The sequence below is a fragment of the Martes martes genome (genome assembly GCF_963455335.1).
Source record: "Martes martes genome assembly, chromosome: X".
Taxonomy (NCBI): Eukaryota; Metazoa; Chordata; class Mammalia; order Carnivora; family Mustelidae; genus Martes; species Martes martes.
In genome coordinates, this window is record NC_137897.1 from 46,357,081 (window position 1) to 46,382,734 (window position 25,654).

Sequence of the window (25,654 nt, forward strand, 5' to 3'; positions counted from 1 at the left end):
GGAAGCGGTGGGTCCTGTGCGCGCACCTGGACACCGGGCTCCCGGTCCTGTCTTCCCCGCTCTGCTCTGCTGGATCCGAGACTGGAGCTGAGGGAGTCACTCAGAAACCCCGGGCCGGGGGGGGGGCAGCCTGAGATGGCTGCCTGGGCACCCCCTCCCGCCCGCCCCGCGCCACAGCTGCCTGGGACTGCCAAGCACCAGTGGCCCCGAACCCAGGACCTCTAAATGCCTCCGCTCCCGGGGAGGCCAGGGGTGGCCCCAGGCAGGGCACCCTGCTGCTCCCCAGAAAGGGCAGCCAAGGAAATGTCCGCCTGGTCCCTGGGGACAGTGCTGAGTTGCTTCCCTTGGGCCCACCCCAAAATGGCTGACGGGGAAGCTCCGCCCCGGGCTGCTTGGTCTTGGGGCTGCCTGCTGTGTCCCCAGGGCCCCTAGAGCTCCTGCTGCCTCACTGGGTCCCAGCATCAGGCACACTTCCCTCTAGGCCTCAGAGCCCAGATCATGGAAACCCTGGCTTGAGCTGTGCACAAGGGACCTAGGGTAATCTTTCTCACAGTTTTGTCTGTTAGAAGGCAAGTTGCTGCTTACTGGCTTTTTCCCAGACAAGTGCTTTTTATATTGATCTTCATTATTTATTTGGCTCGTTTTCCAAGTTGAAGTTTCTCTCCTGTTCATTTTTTATCTCTTTTAAAGAATGTCAATGATAATGTGACATCTCAGATTTTTTTATGTTATTTTTAATATATATATCCATATTGTTATTTACATTTTTATTCCTTGTCTCAAGTCATAATTTTGTATAATTACTCTGTTGTCATTATATATTTTTTTTACTTTTGTAATTTTTTGGTCAGTTTTTAACCTTTATTTATATATGATTTCGTAAAAAGTCTTTTGTTTTATTGGGTGTCTTTTTTCTCTTTCGTGTTCTTTTATAGCTTTTACTTATTTTTTTTAAAGGAATCTGATTTTCTGGAAAGGTAATTTAAGTATATGAGTTATTTTGTGATTTATTTTTTTATTTTTTCTAAGAAGCAATTTAAATATATTTGTATCATACATTGCAGTGAAATTTTCTGTCCTCCAATTTAAGGGTATAGTGTGTCCCCAGATTTAACACTATCATGTCCATAATGTATAACATTTTTAAAATTTTCTTGTTTCACTTTTTCTTTCATTTATAGCTCATTTTCCCTCAGATAAATTCCTTGAAAAAATTTTCACCTTTTTAGGAGTTGAAAATAATATGATCTTACAAACCTAGTCATCCCTATTTTATTATTTAGCATTTGATAACTTTGACCCAGCAGCCTTCACCTATGCTGATTTTACTTGAGGTGCTTGTCTGGGTTCCTCCTCTGTGCTTCTGCTCCCAGGTGCTCATGTTTTCTCTGTACCATATCTTGTCCCCAGGATCCTGTGTCACTGCTTCTTAGTGCTGTTCAAGATCAGCAGACTGCATACATCACTATGTTAAAGTTTAAATTTTGCTGTCCTGCCCTTTATCTCCCATGTTTTATTTCTTGTTTTTGACTTGTCTTCTTGGGTTGCTTTTTGTCTTACACCTTGGGTCCTAAGACACATATTAGATCCATCTTCACAAGGACTGATCAGGTGGTACTTTCAGCTATTCCCACAGTTCCTAAGTTGTGGTTTTGAGCTTCTATCACCATTCATACTATTGCTATTTTTGCCCCTCCCCCTAAGTCCTGAGTTGCTTCTTTGATCTGCCATCAGTAGCTGCTGCTCTGCTACATCTCTTTTCTCATACCCTGAGTAGCAAATATGATTCACCAGCACTAGGACCATGCTGCTGCTCTTATGCAACTCTCCCCTGGGTCCTAAGTTAGGGCTTTGACTTCCCTGGCCAAGACTTGTATCTTGTTTTCTGCACACTCTCCTTTGGTTTCTGAGAATATACTTTGACCTTTAGGGCATGCTGCCCCTGCAACCCTTTCCCTAGGCCTATTCCACTGTTATAGTATATCATCCCTAACCTCTTGATTCTACTACATCCTGCTTACCTTTCTACTAGGGCCTTAGTCATATAATGATTCCCAGTGACTCAGACCTAGTTTAATAAGTGTTTTGCACATGCCCTTAGTTCTGATACCAGAACTATGGTATTCACCATCGTTCAGATGTCATAGCAGTTCCACATGCCTCTAAGCCTAAAATCCAGCTGTGTTGTCATGCTGAGTCCCAGCATGCAAGACCTGGCTCCAAGTGAGACCCACTTGGGTAGAAATTCCTCCATGCATGCAGAAGAACCAAATAACCCCAATTGCTTTTGCTGCTGGAGAACCCAACAGCCCTAGCTACCACTGCCACCACAAATATGTGCAGGAGACCTTCAAACTTGGCCAATAAGATCCATAGAGTATTTTCTATGTTGACCTCGCTGACAGAACTCCGTGTAGAATACATTCCTGCACCCTTCTCAGAATCAGAGTTGCTGCATCCTACTCAAATTGCAGCCTTCAGCCACGTTCAGGTGAAGTTTCTCTAGTGAAGGTCAGTGAAGGCAGTTTGAAATAGGTGACTGCTATCTGAAATGTGGAGATGCCAATGTGTAGGTACCTGCAACACACAAGCGTAAAAGAAAATATGATACCACCCAAAATCACAGTAATTGTTCAGTAATTTATCCCAAAGAAAAAGAGATGTGAAAATTACCTGAAAAATAATTAAAAAAATAATTATTATAAGTAAATTCAGCATGATTTAAAAGAGTACATATAGAAAACTTAATGAACTCAGGAAAACACTGCATAAAGATAATGCAAAGTTGTAAATTGTAAAAAATTGTAGAAATTGTAAAAAAAAACTAAACATAAATGTTGAACTGAATAATACAATGAATGAAATGAGAAATTGATATTGAGATTTAATAGTAGCCTTGGTAAAGCAGAAGAAAGAATCTGTAAGTTTGAAGACAGATCTCTTGAAATTATTCAGTAAGAGGCGAGAAGGAGAAGAATAGGGATCCCAGAAAGTAAAGAGAGAATCGGAGGTGCAAAAAGCTTATTTAATAATGACTGAAAACTTCCCAAGTTTAGGGAGTGTTATGGACATCCAGATATATAAAACACAAAGTTCTTCAAACAGATTCATCCCATAGAGATCTTTCCTGAGATACATTATAATCCAACTCTCAAAGATTAAAGACAGAATCTTGAAAGCAACAACAGAAAAATGACTCATTAAGTACGATGTAACCCTGATAAAGCTATGAGCTGATTTCTCAGCGGAAACTCTATGGGGCAGAAGGGTGTGGGAAGGTACATTCAAAGTGCTGGAAAACAAAATTACCAATGAAGAATATTATATTCATCAAAATCACCCATCAAAAATGTATAAACACTTTGACAGATAAGCAAAGCTGAGGGACTTCACCACCACTCCCCCTGCCTTACAAGAAATGATAGAGACTGTTCTTCAACTTATAAAGCTGAAATGTTTTCTTAAAATACACAGTATAAAAGTTGTAAATTGTGACGTCAGGTGAAGTCATTCAAAAGGTCAACATAGGTAGATCCTGAACTCATTTCTCATTGAAACACAAATCAACAGCTACATATGGGACAATTTCTTCTGAAAAACTCTGACAACTAGCTGATTGACTCCTTCATATTGGGCAAAGAAGAAGAAATCCATATTGAAGTGTTTAGGAGAGGCAGAGACATAATCTTGTCATAAACCCCACCCCAACACAGTAAACCCACAAACAGAAGGGAACTCACAAACATGTGGATTCTCTCTGAGGAGCAAATAGTTCATACCCCAAATTAGCCCCCACCAAACTTCTAAGACCTGCACCTGAGAGGTGAGCCCCCAAACATCTGGCTTTGAAAACCATCCTGACTCATAGTCACAAGACATAAAGGGCTGTAGCAAACTATGAAATGGTTGTTAAAGGGCTCATGTGTGGACTTACCCCAGGGCCCTATGGATAAGCAGCCATTTGAACAGCACCCAGATTTTATGTAAAACTAATATATTTGCTAATCTTAAAGCATCAGCTGGATGGGCAGGGGCATATTGGGGCACTCTGGGATGAAGGCTGATGGGTACAATTTCCATATTCTCCTGCCTTGGTGAATTTTGTGGGTGCCATTTCACTTCAGATGTGAGCACACAAAGAATGACGGTAAAGGGATGCAAAAAGATATTCTGTGAAAACAGAATCCAAAAGAAAGCTAGAATAAGTATCCTTATAGAAGACAAAATAGACTTTATTTAAAAAAATATTTATTTGTTAGAGAGAGACAGAGAAAAGAGAGAGAGAGAGACCCATGAGTGCAGGGGGGAGTAGCAGAGGGGGAGGGAGAGAAAGAGTGAGAGAATCCCTGGCAGACTCCATGCCACTGAGCACAGAGCCCAGTGTGGGGCTGGATCTCACAACCCTGGAATTACAACCTGAGTCAAAAGCAAGAGTCAGACGCCTAACCAACTGAGCCACCCAGGCACCTCAAAATAGACTTTTTAAAGCAAATATTGTAATAAGGGACAAAAAGGGTATTACAGAATGATAAAGGGGTCAATCCAACAAGATATAACATTTGTAAATATTGAGGCACTCAACATAGCATCTAAATTTATGAAGCAAATATTAATAGACCCAAAGGGAGAAATAGATGACAATACAATAATAGGAGAATTTAATGCCAAACCTATATCAGTAGATAGATCATCCAGACAGAAAGGAAAAAAAAAACACTGTTATATCCTATTGAGTATTTTGGTATCAATGTTCATCAGGGATATTGGTCTATAATTCTCATTTTTGATGGGGTCTTTGTCTGCTTTTGGGATCAGGGTAATGCTGGCCTCACAGAATGAGTTTGGAGGTTTTCCTTTCATTTCTATTTTTTGGAACAGCTTCAGTAGAATAGGTATGATTTCTTTAAATATTTGGTAGAATTACCCTAGGAAGCCATCTGGCCCTGGACTCTTGTTTTTTGAGATATTTTTGATTACTGCTTCAATTTTGTTACTGGTTATTGGTCTATTCATATTGTCTAGTTCTTCCTGCTTCAGTCTTGGTAGTTTGTAACTTCCCAGGAAGTCATCAATTTCTTCCAGGTTGCTTAATTTCTTGGCATATAATTCCTGGTAATAATTGCTAGTAATTGTTTCTATTTCCATGGTGTTAGTTGTGATCGATCCTCTTTTATTCATGATTTTATTAATTTGGGTCCTTTCTCTTTTCTTTTGGAAAAGTCTGGCCAGAGATTTATGGATCTTTTTAATTCTTTCAAAGAACCAGCTTCTAGTTTCCTTGATCTGTTCTACTGTTATTCTGGTTTGTATTTCATTGATTTCTGCTCTAATCTTTACTATTTCTCTTCTCCTGCTTGCTTTAGGCTTTATTTGCTATTTTTTTTTCCTCCAGATGCTTTAGGTGTAAGGTTAGCTTGTGCATTGGGCATTTTTCAATTTTTTTAAAAGATTTTATTTATTTGACAGAGATCACAAGTAGGCAGAGAGGCAGGCAGAGAGAGAGAGGAAGGGAAGCAGGCTCCCTGCTGAGCAGAGAGCCCGATGCGGGGCTCGATCCCAGGACCCTGAGATCATGACCTGAGCCAAAGGCAGAGGCTTTAACCCACTGAGCCACCCAGGCGCCCCCATTTTTCAAATTTTTTGAGAGAGGCTTGGGTAGCTATGTACTTACCCCTAAGGACAGCCTTTGCAGTATCCTATAGATTCTGAACCCATGTGCTTTCATTTTCACTGGTTTGCATGAACTTCTTAAGTTCCTCTTTAGTTTCCTGGTTGACCTATTCATTCTTTAGCAGGATGCTCTTTAACCTCCAAGAGTTTCAGTTCCTTCTAAATTTGTCCTTGTGGTTGAGTTCCTGTCTCAATGCACTGTGGTCTGAAAATATGCAGGGAATAATCTCAATCTTTTGGTATCAGTTGAGATTTGTGACCCAGTATGTGATCTGTTCTGGAGAAAGTTCCATATACACTCAAGAAGAATGACTATTCTGTTGTTTTAGGGTGGAATGTTGTGTATATATCTGTGAAGTCCATCTGGTCCAATATGTCATCCAAAGCTTTTGTTTCTTTGTTGATCTTCTGCTTAGATGATCTATCCATTGCTGTGAGTGGAGTGTTGAAGTCTCCTACTATTAATGTATTATTTATGATTCTTTATTTTGGTTTTTAGTTAGTTTATGTAATTGGCTGCTCCCACGTTGGGGGCATCGGTATTTACAATTGTTAGATCTTCTTGTTGGATAGACACTTTAAGTATGATATAGTGTCCCTATATATCTCTTATTACAGTCTTTGGTTTAAAATCTAAGTTGTCTGATATAAAAATTGCTGCTCCAGCAATGGGCACAGTCGCCAAACTGTGGAAAGAGCCAAGATGCCCTTCAACAGACAAATGGATCAAAAAGATATGTTCCATATACACAATGGAGTATTATGCCTCCATCAGAAAGGATGAATACCCAACTTTTGTACCAACGTGGATGGGACTGAAGGAGATTATGCTGAGTGAAATAAGTCGAGCAGAGAGAGTCAATTATCATATGGTTTCACTTACTTGTGGAGCATAAGGAATAACACAGAGGACACTGGGAGAAGGAGAGAAGTGAGTTGGGGGAAGTCAGAGGGGGAGAAGAACCATGAGAGACTGTGGACTCATGAGAAACAAACTGAGGGTTTTGGGGGGAGGTGTGTGGAGAGTTGGGTGAGCCTGGTGGTAGGTATTAAGGAGGGCACGTATTGCATGGACTACTGGGTGTGGTGCATAAACAATGGATCTTGGAACACTGAAAAAATAAAATAAAACTAAAAAAAAAAAAAAAAAGAATTGCTGCTCCAGCTTTCTTTTGAGGTCCGTTGGCATGATAAATTGTTCTCCATTCACTCACTTTCAATCTGGAGGTGTCTTTAGGTTCAAAATGAGTCTCTTGTATACAGCATATGGATGGGTCCTGCTTTTTTCTTTTAACCAATTGGAAACCCTGTGTCTTTTGATGGGAGCATTCAGTCCATTTACATTGAGATTAACTATTGGGAAGATATGAATTTAATGCCACCATATTGCCTGTAAATTCCTGTTTCTTTTTTTTTTTAAGATTTTATTTATTTATTTGACAGACAGATATCACAAGTAGGCAGAGAGGCAGGCAGAGAGAGAGGAGGAAGGAGGCTCTCCACAGGGCAGAGAGCCTGACACGGGGCTCAATCCCAGGGCCCTGGGATCATGGCCTGAGCCGAAGGCCCTGAGCCACCCAGGTGCCCCTAAATTCCTGTTTCTATAGATTGTCTCTGTTAATTTCTGGCCCATTTTTTACTTGAAGTCTTTCTTCTTTCATAGAACCCCCTTTAATATTTCTTGCAGGACTGACTTGGTGGTCACATATTCTTTCAGTTTCTGCCTGTCCTGGAAGTTCTTTGTCTCTCTATCCATTCTGAATGACAGCCTTGCTGGATAAAGTATTCTTGGCTGCAATTTCTTCTCATTCAGTACCTGACTATGTCTTGCCAACCATTTCTGGCTTGCCAGGTCTCTGTGGATTAGTCTGATGTTATTCTGATATTTCTCCCTCCATATGTTAAGAAATCTTTTACTCCTAGCTTCTCTCACGATAGGGTCCTTATCTCTAAGATTTGCAAGATTCACCATTATATGCCAGGGTATTGGTCTATTTTTAGTGATTTTTGGAGGGATCCTCTCTGCCTCTTGGACATGAATGACTGTTTCCTTACCCAGATGAGGGAACTTCTCAGCTATGATTTGCTCAAATACACCTTCTAGCCCTCTTTCCCCACCCCTTTGGGATCCCAATATTTCTTACATTGGAACATTTCATGGCATAATTAATCTCTGCAAAAGTTTTTTCATGTGCTACCAGCAGCCTATCTCTGTTTTCCTCCACTTCTTTCTTTTCCATCAGTTTATCTTCTAGATCACTAATTCTCTCTTCTGCCTCATTTACCTTGGCTGTTAGAGTATCCAATTTAGACTGCATCTCATTCTCTCCAACACATTGTTGTTTACTGTCTTGTTAATTTTGGCCATTCTAACCGCTATAAGGTGGTATTTCAATGTGGTTTTGATTTGAATCTCCCTGATGGCTGGTGATGATGAACATTTTTTCATGTGTCTGGTAGCCATTTGTATGTCTTCATTGGAGAAGTGTCTGTTCATGTCTTCTGCCCATTTTTTGACATGATTATCTGTTATGCATGTGTTGAGTTTGAGGAGTTCTTTATAGATCTTGGATATCAACCCTTTGACTTTAGTGTCATTTGCGAATATCTTCTCCCATTCTGTGGGTTCCCTCTTTATTTTGTTGACTGTTTCCTTTGCTGTTCAGAAGCTTTTGGTCTTGATGAAGTCCCAAAAATTCATTTTCACTTTTGTTTCCTTTGCCTTTGGAGACATACCTTGAAAGAAGGTGCTGTGGCCGATGTCAAAGAGGTTACTGCCTATGATCTCCCCTAGGATTCTGATGGATTCCTGCCCCACGTTGAGGTCTTTTATCCATTTCGAGTTTATTTTTGTGTATGGTGTAAGAGAATGGTCGAGTTTCACTCTTCTATACATAGCTGTCCAATTTTCCCAGCACCATTTATTGAAGAGACTGTCTTTTTTCCACTGGATATTTTTTCCTGCTTTGTCGAAGATTATTTAACCATAAAGTTGAGGGTCCATATCTGGGCTCTCTACTCTGTTTCACTGGTCTATGTATCTGTTTTTGTGTCAGTTCCATGCTGTCTTGGTGATCACAGCTTTGTACTAAAGCTTGAAATCAGGCAACATGATGTCCCAATTTTGTTTTTCTTTTTCAACATTTTCTTAGCAATTTGGGGTCTCTTCTGGTTCCATACAAATTTTAGGATTGTTTGTTCTAGCTCTTTGAAAAATGCAGGTAGAATTTTGATCAGAATGGCATTGAAAGTATAGATTTCTCTAGGCAGTATAGACATTTTAACAATGCTTATTCTTTTGATCCATGAGCATGGAATGGTCTTCCATCTTTTTGTGTCTTCTTCAATTTCTTTCATGAGTGTTCTGTAGTTCCTCAAGTACATATCCTTTACCTCTTTGGATAGGTTTATTCCCAGGTATGTTATGGTTCTTGTATACTAAATAAAATTGATTCTGGAATTTCCCTTTCGGTATTTTTGTTGTTAGTGTATAAGAAAACAACTGATTTCTGAACATTGATTTTGTATCCTGCCACATTCCTGAATTGCTGTATGAGTTCTAGTAGTTTGAGGTGGAGTCTTTTCATTTTCCATATAAAGTACCATGTCTTCTCATTCATATCAATTTTTAGTTTGGTCTGTTTAGAACTCATTTCTGCTCTTAGATTTCCTATACTGTCACCAATGCTTCTTCCAAGCCTACCTATTGATTTAATGATTGATATCCTGAGTTCTGTCTGACATCTTGCTTATATCCATATCCATTAGTTCTATGGTAGAGGATACTGTCTCTGTTTCTTTTCTTTGTTGGGAGTTCCTCCTTCTAGTCATTCTGTTGAGGGATTTTTGGGTGAATGAGCAGAGTCCAAAATATCAACCATGACCCAAGGAAAATGCACCCTAGCAAAATCCAGTGTTCAGAAGCCAATGCTGAAAAAGCCAAGCCAAAATGAAAACAGAAGAATAAAATTTGTAAAAAAAAAAAAAAAAAAAAAAAAAAAAGAGGGTGAGGGGAAGGGGGCTATAATCTCTTAGTGTGGACAAAGCAGATTGTTTCATTTTTTCCTAGGTGTATTTTCGTCTGTGTTAGATGACACTATTTCCCAAAATTACAATGAAAGTAAAATTTGTATATTTATAAAGGTAAAATTGAATAGTGAAAAAAAGCCTTCAATAAGCATCTATCTATAAAAAATAAGTGTGAAAAGATACAAGTTAAAAAGGTACAATGACATATAAGTTGATATTATAAACACTTAGCTGAAATGAGAAAAAGATAAAAAGAAAAAAAAAACAGAAAAGACATAAGAAAAAGAAAAAAAAAGGAGAGTTTTATCTGAAAAATTAACAAGCCATGAAGCAGCAGCTAGAGCTCAATATACAATTTTCCCCTAGCATTGGGATTTTACAATCTTATGAGATCTGTGGTGTTGTCCTCCACTTGCTCTGCCAGCCTGTCTTCTGGGGCAGAGGCTTGCTCTTCTGTTTCCCAGGTAACCCTGCTTTAGTGGAATTGCCTTGCCTTTGTCAGTGGATGGGCTCAGTGGAAACTGGTCCTCTGTGCTTTTGTTCCCGGGGACTTTTTGTGACTCTTCCGAGGGTCAGAGCAAAAATGGTCATATCCAAGCCTCTAACCCAGAGCAGAGAAATCATAGTCTGCTTTCTTCACCAAACCCTCTAGGACAATCTCCATTTCTGTATGTATCACCAAAAATAAAAGCCTCCCATAGTGCTACCCACAGTAACCCTCTCAGAGGTAGTCCCAGGGGCCCATGAGTGTCACTGCCCTTTTTGCTTCTGAAATCATGAGTGGCCATAAGCTCGCGTGCATGCCTGAAGCTCTTGGATAATGTCTGGGTGCTGCTCTAAAGCTCTTTCCTGGCCTCTAACACTTTGTGAGTTTTTGCTTGTTTGTGGGTGTGTGTTCCTAATTTTTTTCAGGCTTCCCAGGAGAAGAGAGATTCTCAACCACTTGGTTTGCAGTTTATGATGATCTGAGCTGAGAGTCCCTTCCTGGGCTCGCTGACAATAACCTGCTTCCTGGCTCCCCTGCTCGGGCACTCTGTCAGTCCCAGAAGTCTTTTTGGCTCTGAGGCTTCTTGTATCCTGAGACCACAATGCTCTACCTAGAATTCAGCCTCTTCATTTCCAGAGCCCCTTTAAGAGAGGTATGTCACTCCCTAGAGCGGATATCTAAGGGGTCTGATTTTGCAGTCTGGTGTTATATCACTTTCCAAGAACCAGCTTATGGAGGCTTTCTCCCTCTTCTGTTTATCTTCTGCTATCTCCCTGTAGATTCACCACTCTGCACATCTTACCTTGCAATAAACAGTTGCTTTTCTGCTTGTAGAGATCCAGATATATATTCTTGCATCTCGGGCTGATTTTGTGGGCATTCAGAATGGTTTGGTAGATACTCTGCTAAACACAGAGGACTGGTTGAAACAGGGTCCCCTACTCCTCCACCATCTTTCCTCTCTCCAGGAGCTGATTCTTTGAAAATTAAGAAAATAGAAGATAACTACCTTTAACTAGGCTCACCAAGAAAAAATAGAGAAGACATAAATAAATAAAATCTTGAAATAAAGATACATTAAAAGGGATACTACAAAAAAAAAACAAAAACAAATGTAAGTCAAAAGTATGAATAAATGAATAAATTCTGAAACACACATATGGCTTACCAAGACTGAATCATGAAGAATAAAAGACCTGTATAGACTGATTATTAGTTAAAAGACAGAAACTGTAATCGAAATGCTCCTGACAAAAGTCCAGTTTCAGTTGTCTTCATTGTTGAATTCTACCAAACATTGAAAAAAAAAAAAAAAGAATTACTAGAAATCCTTCTTAAACACTTCCCAAAAAAATCGAAAAAAAGATGGAACACTTCTAAAGTAATTAAAAAAAAAAGACTTTATTTATTTATTTATTTGAGAGAGAGACAGTGAGAGAAAGCATGAAAGAGAAGGTCAAAGGGAGAAGCAGACTCCCTGCAGAGCTGGGAACCTGATGCACGACTCGATCCCGGGACTCTGGGATCATGACCCGAGCTGAAGGCAGTTGCTTAACTAACTGAGCCACCCAGACACCCCTAAAGTCATTTTTAAGGCAAACATTACCATGATACCAAAACCAGACAAGGCAAACACAAGAAAAGAAAATTACATGTCAATACACCTGATGAATATAGATGGAAGTGCCTTTAACCAAATATAAGCAAACAAAATTCAAAAATACATTAAAAGGAAAATACACCATTATCAAGTAGGATTTATATTTGGGATGCAAGGATAGTTCAACATCTACAAATCAATCAAGGATGCACCATATTAAAAATGAAGGATATAAATCATATGATTATCTCAATATACGTAGAAAAATCATTTGACAAATTTTATCATCCTTTTATGATAGAAACTCTCAATGACTTGGTCATCAATGACATGTACCTCAACCTAATAAAGGCCATTTATGTCAAACCCTCAATGGTGAAACATTAAAAGCTTTTTCTCTAAGATCAGGACAAGATAAGCATGTATGCTCTCCACTTTGATTCAACATAAAATAAAAGTGCCAGTAGTAGCTACAGCAGCTAGGACAAATCTACAGCAGAGAAAGAAGGAAAGAGAGAGAGAGAGAAAGAGAAAGAAAGAAAGGAAGAAACAAGAGAAAAGAAAACAAGAGAGAAGACAAGAACAAAGAAGAGCACCCCAATGGGAAAGTAAGAAGTAAAACTGTCACTATCTTCAGATCAAATGATATTTTATATAAAAAAATCCTAAATATTCTGCCCAAATAATTGTTACACCTTAAAAATTTCACTGAATTTTCAAGATGCATAGTTAATATAGCAGAAAAATCTGTTTTGTTTCTATATGCTAGTTGTGAAAAGCCAAAAAAAAGTAATTAAGAAAGCAATCCATTTTATAATTGCATCAAAACTAGTAAAATACCTAAGAAATACCCTAGGATTTGAAAGGATTTGAAAGGCTTGTACACTGAAAACTTGAAGACATTGATGTAAGACATTGTAACAACAACAACAACAACAACAACAACAAATAAATGGAATATGGAGGAACTAATATTGTTAAAATGTACATATTACCCAAAGTTATCTACAGATTGTATCCAATCTCTTCACAATTCCAATGCCATTTGTTTAATTTTTTGTTTGTTTCAAATTTTTTATCTAAATTCTAGTTAGTTACCATGTAACATAATATTGGTTTCAGGAGTAGAATTTAGTGGTTCATCACTTAAATGTAACACCCAGTGCTCATCATAACAAATGCCCTCCTTAATACCCATCACCCATTTAGCTATTACCTCACCCACCTTCCTCCATCAACCCTGTTTGTTCTCTATCTCATTGTTTCTTCCCTCTCTCTTTTTTTGCTTCCCATATGTTCATCTGTTTTGTTTCAAAAATCCACACATGAGTAAAATCACATGTTATTTGTTTTTCTCTAACTGACTTATTTTACTTAGCATAATACACTCTAGCTCCATCCATGTTGTTGTAGTGGCAAGATTTCATTCTTTTTGATGGCTGAGTAATAGTCCATTATGTTATGTATAGATATATATCTATATATCTCTTCTTTATCCATTCATTAGTCAATGAATATCTGGGATCTTTCCACAGTTTGGCTATGGTTGATAATGCTGCTGTAAACATCTCCAATGACATTTTTTTACAGAAATAGTAAAAGTAATCTTAAAATCTGTATGGAATCATTAAACATCCTAAATTGTTAAAGCAATTTTGAGAAAGAAGAACAAAGTTGGATATAACACACTTCCCGAGTTCAAAGTATATACGAAAGTATAGTTATCAAAATAATATGGCATTGTTTAAAAATAGACACAAAGATCAATGGAACATAATCAAGAACCCAGAAATAAACCCATACATATATGGCCAATTAATTTACTGCAAAGGAGCCATGAATAAACAATGGGAAAAAGTCTGTCTCTTCAATAAATCATGCTGGGCAAATAGGACAGCCACATGCAAAGGAATGAAACTGGACCACTATCTTAAACCTTACAAGAAAATTATCTCAAAGTAGATTAAAGACTTGAATATAAGACCTAAACCCATAAAAGTCCCTAGAAGAAAACCTAGCAGGTAGGCTCCTTGACATAAGTCTTGGTGATGATTTTTTGGAACTGACTTCCAGTAGCAAAGGCAACAGAAGAAAACAATAAACAATTGGGACTATATCAAACTAATAAGGCTCTGTAAATGGAAGGAAACAATCAACAAATGAAAATGCGACATACTGAATGGGAGAGAATATTTGTATGTCATATTTGATAAAGGGTTAGTACCCAAAATATATAAAAATTTCATACAACTCATTAGTTAAAAAACAATCTGATGAAAAAAAAATAGTCCTAGGAAATGAATAGATATTTTCCCAAAGAAGATGTACAGATGCTCTCAGGTTGAAAAAATTCTCAACATGACTGATCAGGGAAATGCAAGTCAAAATCACAGTGAGATCTCATCTTTCACCTGTTATGATGTCTATTATCAAAAAGACAAGAAATAAATGTTTGCAAAGATGTTAAAAAAAGGTGATTATGCACTATTGGTGGGAATATAAATTAGTGCTGCTACCATGGAAAACAGTGTGGAGGTCCCTTAAAAATTAAAAATAGAGGGGTGCCTTGCTGGCTCAGTTGGTAGAGGATGTAACTCTTGATCTCAGGGTCATAAGTCCAAGCCCCATGTTGGATGTAGAGCTTACTTACAACAACTATATATCATCTATCTATCTACTTCATCTATCTATCCATCATCTATCTATCTACTCTATCTATCTATCATCTCTACTATATGATCCAATACTTCATTTCTAGGTTTTAGCTGAAAAAAAAAACCATAAACAAAAACAGTAATTCAAAATGGTTTCTGCCCCCCTGTGTTCATTACAGAATTATTTACAATAGCTCAGATATGGAAACAACTTAAGTGTCCATTGATAGATGAATGGATAAGGAAGATATCAAACACACATATACACACACATATACACACTGCTCAATCACTAAAAAAAAAAAAAAGAAAGAAAAGAAAAAGAAAAGAAAGAAATCATGCCGTTTGCAACACCATGGATGGACCTTGTGGGCATTATGCTAAAGTAAAATATGTTAGGCAGAGAAAACACAAATACCAGATGATTTCACTTAAATGGAGAATCTAACACCTGAGGTGGGGGGAAGCTTGCAAATACAGAGAACAGATTGGTGATTACTAGTAGTGTGGCCAACAGGTGGGCAGAAATGGGTGAAGGGACTCCAAAGGTACAAACTTTTATATTTCAGATGTCATGGAGTTGTAACTTAGAGCATGGCAATGAGAGTTAATAATACTTTACTACATATTTGAAAATATGCTATATGAATAGAACTTAAAAGTCCTTGTGAAAACAAACAAAAAGCTGTACGTATTTATTTATTTATTTATTTATTTATATTTTCCATTATGTTCAGTTAGCCAACATATAGTTTTGTTAAGTTTTTGTTGTAGTGTTCAATGATTTATTAGTTGTATATAACACCCAGTGCTCATCCCAACACATGCGCTCCTTAATACCCATTGCCTGATTACCCCATCCACCCACCCCCTCCCCTCTGTAACCTTCAGTTTGTTTTCTGGAGTCCAGAGTCTCTCATGGTCTGTCTCCTTCTCTGATTTCTTCCCGTTTAGTTTTCCCTCCCTTCTCCTGGGGTCCTCTGGTCTATTCCTTCTGTTCTGCATATGAGTGAAACCATATGGTAATTGTCTTTCTCTGCTTGACATATTTCACTTACTATGATCCCCTTCAATTCCATCCATGCCAATGTAAATGGTAAGTATTCATCCTTTCAAATGACTGAGTAATATTCCATTGTATATATGAACCACATCTTCTTTATCCATAAATTTGTCTGTTGAAGGGCATCTTGGTTCCTTCCACAGTTTGGCTATGGTGGACATTGCTGCTATGAACCTTGAGGTGCATGTGCCCCTTCTTTTCACTACATCTGTATCTCTGGGGTAAATACCTAGTAGTGTAATTGCCAGCTCATAGGATAACTCTATTTTCAACGTCTTCAGGAAGCTCCATACTGTTTTCCAGAGTGGCTGTACCAGCTTGCATTCCCACCAACAGTGTAAGAGGGTTCCCCCTTCTCCTCAACCTCTCCAACACTTGTTGCTTCCTGTCTTGTTAAATTTGGCCATTCTGGTTGGTGTAAGGTGATATCTCATTGTGGTTTTGATTTGTATTTCCCTGATGGCTAGTGATGTTGAGCATTTTTTCATGTGTTTTTTCGCCATTTGTATGTTTTCCTTGGAGAAGTGTCTGTTTCTGTCTTCTGCCTATTTCTTGACTGGGTTATTTGTTTTTTGGGTGTTGAGTTTGAGAAGTTCTTTATAGATCTTGAATACAAGCCCTTTATCTAAAATGTCATTTGCAAATATCTTCTTCCATTCCATGAGTTGCCTCTTAGTTTTGCTGACTGTTTCCTTTGTTGTGAAAAGCTTTTTATTTTGATGAAGTCCCAATAGTTTATTTTTTCTCTTGTTTCCCTTGCCTTTAGAGACATGTCTTGAAAGAAGTTCCTGTGTCCAATGTCAAAGAGGTTACTGCCTATGTTCTCCTCTAGGATTTTAATGGATTTAAAGATTGAAAGATTGAAATCTTTCATCCATTTTGAGTTTATCTTTGTGTATGGTGTAAGAGAATAGTCTGGTTTCATTCTTCTGCATGTGACAGTCCAGTTTTCCCAGCACCATTTATTGTACACTTTCAATGCAATTTCTATCAAATACCATTGATATTTTCCACAGAGCTAAAACAAACAGTCCTAAAATTTGTGTGGAACCAGAAAAGACCCTGAATTGCAAAGGGCATGCTGAAAAAGAAAAGCTAAGCTGGGGGCATCACAATGCCTGAATTCAAGCTATATTACAAAGCTGTAGTCATCAAGACAGTATGGTATTGGCACAAAAACAGACACATAGATTAGTGAGACAGAATGAGACCCCAGAAATGGACTCTCAACTCTACGGTCAACTGATCTTTGACAAAGCAGGAAAGAACATCCAATGGAAAAAGTTGTAATTATGTGTGGTGATGGATGTTGAGTTATTTTGATGGTTATTTCACAATATATACAAATATTGAATCATGATATTGTACAACTAAAGCTAATATAATGTTATAGGTCCATTATATCTTAATTAAAAAAGAGAAGAAATTGGGACATAAACATAAGGTGTGGGGTAGGGGCAAGAAAATATATAGAGCTTTTATGTACAATTTGAGTTATTGTCAGTCTAAAATAGGCTTGTAAGATGCATTATGAAAGCCTTATTGTAACAAGAAATCTAAAACCCATAGTAGGTGTACAAAGACAAAGAGAAAAGAATCAATCCACAGTCTTAGAAAAGTCATCAGTTCACAAACAAAACACCAAAAAAGATAGAAAGGAACAAACAATCTTTAATAGAATCAGAGAATGATTTAATAATCACAATAGTAAGTTCTTAATAAATAATTATTCTGAATGTACATAGTTTAAATTCCCATACCAAAGGGCATGGGCTGTGTGAATAGGTGAAAAAGTGGCACTCAACTATATGCTACTTACAAGAGAGTCACCAAAAATTTAAAGAAACTTATTTAAGAATCTATTTTTTGTTTGTTTCTGAAAGTGAAGGTATGGAAAAGGTGTTCCACACAAAATGGACACCAACAGAGAACAGGGGTAGCTATACTTATATCAGATGATATAGTTTAAGACAAAAGGCTGTGAAAAAAGCCCAATGTAATTATACAGTAATATGATAATTTTATTAAGAAGATATAACAACTGTAAATATATATTCACCCAATATTGGAACACCTAAATATAATAAACATATGTTAACAGATCAGAGGGAAAAAAGAGCAATGCAATAATAGTAGGGCACATCAGTACCCTATTTTTTTTTTTAAGATTTTATCCATTTATTTGACAGACAGATCACAGGTACACAGGCAGGCAGAGAGAGAGAGAGAGAGAGGAGGAACCAGGCCCCCCACAGAGCAGAAAGCCCGACGCGGGGCCCGATCCCAGGACCCTGAGATCACGACCCGAGCCGAAGGCAGAGGCCCAACCCACTGAGCCACCCAGGCACCCCCATCAGTACCCTATTTTACTCAACAATGAATGGATCATGCAGACAGAAAATGAATATGACAATAATGGACTTGAAGTACACTTTAGACTAAATGGACCTAACGGACACATAGAAAGCATTCCACCCAACAATAGCAGAATGCACACTCCTCTTAAGCACACAAGAAGCATTTTCCAGGATAGATCATGTGTTAGTCACAAAATAAGTTTTAACATTTCAGAATATTGAAATCATATCAGATATCTTTTCCAAACACAATAGTATGAAATTATAAAACAACAGCAAGAGAAAGCAGGAAATTTCACCTATATGTGAAAAATAACACAGTCCTGAAAAACCAAAGGCAATGGGCAAAGAAATAAAAAAGGAACACAGAAAATATCTTGAGGAAAAAAACCCAAAGCAAAAACAAATGAAAACAGCATACTAAAACTTGTGAGACACAGGGTCCAAGATGGTGACTCAGGAAGACCCTGAAATCACATTCTTCATGGAACACACCAAGTTATACTTATTTATAGAACAACTCTTCCTGAAGAAGAATTAGCAGCCCACTGAGCAGCTTCTGCACAATGAAATGAAGAATGGTGAAAGAGAACAGCAAGACAGAAACATTGTACAAAAGAGAAACCCCATCCCTGGTGCTGCAACTGCAGTGGGGAAGGAAAGTACTGAAGGACTAAGAAAAGAATCTGTCCTTGGGCACAGACAAAAAGGTGTGGTTTAAAAGAGCAACTAGATTATAAAAGAGCCAGCTTTAGAACTCTGTCAAATGGGAGGGAGTTGCTGAAACTATCTCTGGGTGAGAGGGACTGACATGTCTATTCTTCTACCTTGAAAGCACCAAACAGTGCAGTCGATGTGCCCTAACCATCCTGCCACCTCAGTATGTTCCAGGACCCTAGCCTACACCAGCCCTAGCTATCCTGTCAAGGTGGCCAGAGGGTGGTGCACACCAGGACACCCCTGTTCAGTGCTCGCCACAGCTCCAACCTCTGCTCCCAGATGACACAGACACAAAGCACCCTAGAACAACCAGGCCCATACCAGTTCAATTTCAAAGGGCTTGCTAGGGCATCCCTGTTGGAGAGTGCTCCAGAACCTCCCATATGACTGTCTACTTTGGATCCAGCTACTCTGCCCAGGTGCCCCCAGTGCAGAGCACCTGAGGACTCCTCCTGCCCAATGCCTGCATCCGTTTCAGCCCCCTTCCAAGGATCCCCCTGTGCAAAGTGTCCCAAAATACCCCTGCCCAGACCAGCCTCAGCTCCAGTTGCCTGGCCAAGACATCCTCTACACTGAGCATCCGGTGACATCCCAGCTTACAACCCAATTCAGCTTCAGCTATTCCACCTGGTCACCCTCAGTGTGTAGAGTCCCAGAATACTCAGTTTACACTCACTTCAAGTATCCTGCCAAGTTGTCCTGTGTGCAAAGTGCACTGGGTTTCCTGGCTTATACTAACTTTAGCTTCAGCTATACTACCAGGGAACTCTCTGCTCAGAGGGCCCAGGAAACTCACAGCCCACATAGCACCTTAGGTCCAGTTACTCTACCAGACATTCCCTTTATGGAAAACCTCAAGACACCATGGATTATATCCATTTCAGCTTCAGCTGTCCTGCCAGGGTGCCCGTGCACAGAAAACAACAAGACCTCCCAACCCACACCCCATCTCTCAGCTCTAGCTGCACAGCCAGAGCACTCTCTGTGTGGAAAGCTCTGGGACACCCCTGCTAACACCTATTTCAGCTTCAGCTATCCTGTTAAGGTGCTTTCTGTGTGTAGACCTCAGAACAACCCATCTTGCATGCACTTTAGTTTAAACTGTCCTGCCAAATCACCTGCTACTGGAAAGCACAAGGAACACAACCATCTGTGACCACAAGAGATTCAGCTGCCTTAGCAAAGTGCTTTTTGAACTTTGGAGAGCATTGGAACCCCCAGCCCATAACATCTACAGCTCCAGTCAGGCAGGTAAATTCACCAAGCACACAGTCTACATAGGGGATGACCATACATGAAACCATTCCAAGTTTAAATGTAGCTGTCTTACCTAATCCATAGAAACAAGCACAGAAAGTCAAGCAAAATGAGGAAACAGAGAAATATGTTGTAAAAGAAAGCACAATGCAAAATCTCAGAAAAGAACTAATGAAACAAAGATAAAAAAAATTTCTGATAAAAAATTTAAGGTAATTAAAAGTAATCATCCTAGAGATGTGCACTGGAAGGACAGAAGAGTGGATGGCTTCAGTAAGACCTTCAATAAAGAGATACAAAATTTAAGAGCCAATTAGAGTTGAGGAATAAAATAACTGAAATAAACACAGTAGAGGAAATCATCAATTTAACAGACTTAGGAGAACATATCAATGATTTGGAAGATAGTGATGGGAAACCAAGGTGAACAGCAAAAAGAGAAAATAATTTTAAAAATGAGCATAGTTTAAGAGTTCAAACTAAGAAAATTTTCATTATAGGGGTCCCAGAAGAAGAGAGATAGAATGAAGCACAAAACTTTTTTGAAAAGATGGTAGCTGAAAACTTGTCTAAACTGAGAAAGAAAATAGACATCCAGGGCCAAAAAGCACAAAGAGTTCCAAACAACATAAACCCAAAAAGGAGCACACTATGACACATAATAATTAAAATATCAAAGGTTAATGATAAAAAGTCTTAAAAGCAGAGGGGCAAGATTGCAGAGAAGTAGGAGATGCTGTTTCAACCAGTCCCCTAAAGTGAGCTGATTATCTACCGGAACACTTTGAACACCCATGAAACCAGCCTGAGAAGTAGGATTATAAGCTTCTGGATCCCTATAGGCTGAGAAGACACCAGTGGACAGGTAAAGCAGAGTGGGAACATCGGACTGACATCAGAAGATCAACAAAAGGGGGAGGAAGCCACCAGAAGTGACCCATTGGAAAGTAATACCCCAATACAAGTGTGCTCTGTGATTGGGGACCAGCATTAACTTGGAGTCTAGTTAAAAGCACTTAAAAAGAGAAAAAGATCTTAAGGGGAAATTGGTGGAATTGGGCAGTTAGGGGCTTAAGCCCACAGACCCAGGATGGCCACCACATGTGCCTTGCCACAGGGAGTGCAGCGAAGAATGCAGACCCTGGTCCCTGAGCCACCAGTGCTTGTGAGAGCATCTGGGTAGCAGTGCGCCTGAGACAGTCTGGTGTGGACGCCAGCTGGCGCTCTCTAGAACCACAGCCTTTTGCACTCTGCACGTGCACTGCGCAACCAGGGTCTGAGTTGCGCTCCACACCCTCCCCTGATAGAGGTCCATTTGGGTCCTAGCCACCGCTCTCTAGGACCTGCAAGAGTCTGAACATCCCAGGACAGGCCAACCTGAAAATCTCAGCATGTTCTCTCTGGTTGGGATCTCTCCAGTGGTCTGGACCTGCCCGGACAGCCACAGCAAAGGCAGCCACTGGAAGCAGGCTCTCTGGACTAATATTGCTCATGCTTTTAGTAGCACCAGGGTACAGAGACAAGCGGGAGCTCCTGCAACCCCTGAGAATGTGGATGGGGACGTGCTCTGCCGTGGGGAGGTGGCAGAGGGGGAGTCTATGTGCTCTGGACCACCCAGAGGGGACCAGACTGGGCCTGCTTTCTGAGATGGAGGTCTGGGTGCAGTTTGCTTTCCTCTAAACCTCTGAAGAACCACCAAAAGCCACGGGGAGGAGGGGACCCTCCAGAGAACAAAAGCCTGAAAAACCAGTTTCCTAAGAGCCCAGCCCCTTGGTAGGGAGCAGGAGGACTCAACCCAAGCAAGACTGCCTGAAAAACAGCATGGCACCAAGAACCATAAGATACCTGGGAATAAACCTAACCAAAGAGGTAAAGGATCTGTACTTGAGGAACTACAGAACACTCATGAAAGAAATTGAAGAAGACACAAAAAGATGGAAGACCATTCCATGCTCTTGGATCAGAAGAACATTGTTAAAATGTCTATACTGCCTAGAGCAATCTATAATTTTAATGCCATTCCAATCAAGATTCCACCGGTATTTTTCAAAGAGCTGGAACAAACAATCCTAAAATTTGTATGGAATCAGAAGAGACCCCAAATTGCTAAGGAAATGTTGAAAAGGAAAAACAAAACTGGGGCATCATGTTACCTGATTTCAAGCTTTACTACAAAGCTTTGATCACCAAGACAGCATGGTACTAGCATAAAAACAGACACATGGACCAGTGGAACAGAATAGAGAGCCCAGATATGGACCCTGAACTCTATGGTCAAATAATCTTCGACACAACAGGAAAAAATATCCAGTGGAAAAAAGACAGTCTCTTCAATAAATGGTGCTGGGAAAACTGGACAGCTATATGGAGAAGAATGAAACTCGACCATTCTCTTACACCGTGCACAAAGATAAACTCGAAATGGATAAAAGACCTCAATGTGAGACAGGAATCCATCAGAATCCTAGAGGAGAACATAGGCAGTAACCTCTTTGATATCAGCCACAGCAACTTCTTTCAAGATATGTCTCCAAAGGCGAAGGAAACAAAAGCGAAAATGAACTTTTGGGACTTCATCAAGATCAAAAGCTTCTGCACAGCAAAAGAAACAGTCAACAAAACAAAGGGGGAACCCACGGAATGGGAAAAGATATTTGCAAATGATACTACAGACAAAAGGCTGATATCCAGGATCTATAAAGAACTTCTCAAACTCAACACACACAAAACAGATAATCATGTCAAAAAATGGGCAGAAGACATGAACAGACACTTCTCCAATGAAGACATACAAATGGCTATCAGATACATGAAAAAATGTTCATCATCACTAGCCATCAGGGAGATTCAAATCAAAAGAACATTGGTAACCTTACACCACTTAGAATGGCCAAAATTAGCAAGACAGGAAACAACGTGTGTTGGAGAGGATGTGGAGAAAGGGGAACCCTCTTGCACTGTTGGTGGGAATGCAAGTTGGTGCAGTCACTTTGGAGACCAGTATGGAGATTCCTTAAGAAATTAAAAATAGAGCTTCCCTATGACCCTGCAATTGCACTACTGGGTATTTACCCCAAAGATACAGATGTCGTGAAAAGAAGGGCCATCTGTACCCCAATGTTTATAGCAGCAATGGCCACGGTCGCCAAACTGTGGAAAGAACCAAGATGCCCTTCAACGGATGAATGGATAAGGAAGATGTGGTCCATATACACTATGGAATATTATGCCTCCATCAGAAAGGATGAATACCCACCTTTTGTATCAACATGGATGGGACTGGAAGAGATTATGCTGAGTGAAATAAGTCAAGCAGAGAGAGTTAATTCTCATATGGTTGTACTTTTTTGTGGACCATAACAAATAACATGGAGGGCACAGGGAGATGGAGAGGAGAAGGGAGTTGAGGGAAATTAACTGTATGATCTTGGGCAAGCTACTTAACTTCTTTAAAGTAATAGTCACCTCATTAGTATTATCAGAACAGTAATAGTTTTTACCCTATAAGGTTGATGTGAGGGTTAAATAAGCTAATGCATGAAAAGGTCTCAATGCCTGCCATATTGTAAACACGTGAGAAATGCTATTATCATTAGTGTTGAATGCATTTTGATTTAGTACCCATATTGTGCCTGATACCCTGGGAGAAGCAGCAAAGAATTGGGCCAGGTTTCTGGGAGAGAAATGTATACTTACTGGCCAGAATCCAAGAGGCTCAGGACTATAATAGAGAGAGACTCAGAGTGTTGTGGGAGCAAGAAGAGAAGAGGAAGTAATTGAATCTGGTGAGGTGGACTAGGGATGACCATGGTTAGTTGAATCAGGTTGGTTATTTGACCAAAGGGCAGTCCACTTGGTGGTACCTTGAAGGTGGTCTGGCAGAAAATTCTATGCAGAAGGAATTCTGATACAGCAACTAGAGAAAACTGTCAAGCAGCCAGCACTGAACGTTGGAACTGAAAGATGAAAAGAGAGGTTAAGAGTGATTATTTAAACTCCTGCAGCTGGAATCTCTGGAGTAGCTTAGAATCCCATTCCATTCTCCATGCGGCTAGACCATTCTAAGCTTCTCTCTTCAGGTCCCATATTTATTTCTTTATTGCTCTGTACATGAGATCTCCACTACTGAGCAGGTCTGAGTGCATCACAGCTGCTTCTTCTTCTTCTTCTTCTTCTTCTTCTTTTTAATGGTCTAAGTGAAGCTTAAAAAAAAGCTTTATTGAGATATAATTCCCATACTATACAATTCATCCATTACTGAGTATACAATGCAATGGTTTTTGGTATATGTGCTATTATCACCACAGTCAATTTTAGAACATTTTCATCACCTAAAAAGAAACCTTGTACCTGTATTAGCAATCATCCCCGCTTCTTCCTTTTCTCCAAGTCCTGACAATCAGGAGTATCTGTGGACTTGCCTATTACGGACATTTCAAACAATTGGAATCATATAATACATGGCTTTGTGTGACTAGTTCTTTTCACTTAATGTAATGTTTTCAAAGTTTATCTGTGTTGTAGCATGTGTCTGAATTGTATTTCTTTGTATTGTGAAATACACTGTCACTATAAGGATATAGCATATTTAACTTATCTATTCATCAGTTGATAGATATTTGGGTTGTTTCCATCTTTTGGGTATTATGAATAATGCTGCTATAAACATGCATAAACAAGTTTTATAAACATGCATAAACTGCCCGACTGCTTTCCAAAGCGGCTGCTCTATTTTGCATTCCTTCCGTCAGTATATGAGGGTTCTGATTTCTCCACATCTTCACCAACTCTAACTTTTTTTTTTGTGATGATCTTTTTTTAAAAAATTTTTTATTTATTTTCAGCGTAACAGTATTCATTGTTTTTTCACCACACCCAGTGCTCCATGCAATCTGTGCCCTCCCTAATACCCACCTCCTGGTTCCCCCAACCTCCCACTCCCCGCCCCTTCAAAACCCTCAGGTTGTCTTTGTTTGTTTGTTTGTTTGTTTGTTTTTCATTGTTAAGTCAGTTTTATTTTTATTTTTTTAAATTTATTTTCAGCGTAACAGTATTCATTGTTTTTTCACCACACCCAGTGCTCCATGCAATCTGTGCCCTCCCTAATACCCACCACCTGGTTCCCCCAACCTCCCACCCCCCACTCCTTCAAAACCCTCAGGTTGTTTTGCAGAGTCCGTAGTCTCTCATGGTTCACCTCCCCTTCCAATTTCCCTCAACTCCCTTCTCCTCTCCATCTACCCTTGTCCTCTATATTATTTGTTATGCTCCACCAATAAGTGAAAACATATGATACTTGACTCTCTCTGTTTGACTTATTTCACTCAGCATAATCTCTTCCAGTCCTGTCCATGTTGCTACAAAAGTTGGGTATTCGTCCTTTCTGATGGAGGCATAATACTCCATAGTGTATATGGACCACATCTTCCTTATCCATTCATCCGTTGAAGGGCATCTTGGTTCTTTCCACAGTTTGGCGACCGTGGCCATTGCTGCTATAAACATTGGGGTACAGATGGCCCTTCTTTTCACGACATCTGTATCTTTGGGGTAAATACCCAGTAGTGCAATTGCAGGGTCATAGGGAAGCTCTATTTTTAACTTCTTGAGGAATCTCCACACTGTTTTCCAAAGTGGCTGCACCAGTTTGCATTCCTACCAACAGTGTAAGAGGGTTCCCCTTTCTCCACATCCTCTCCAACACACGTTGTTTCCTGTCTTGCTAATTTTGGCCATTCTAACTGGTGTAAGGTGGTATCTCAATGTGCTTTTGATTTGAATCTCCCTGATGGCTAGTGATGATGAACATTTTTTCAC

General features: G+C 39.4%; 1 protein-coding gene across 2 annotated transcripts in view; it reads left to right on the forward strand.

Annotated features, from left to right (window-relative positions):
* The window catches only part of NBDY (negative regulator of P-body association), a 216,188-nt gene that overhangs the window by 169,417 nt on the left and 21,117 nt on the right, over positions 1–25,654 (forward strand). The window lies entirely within an intron of this gene.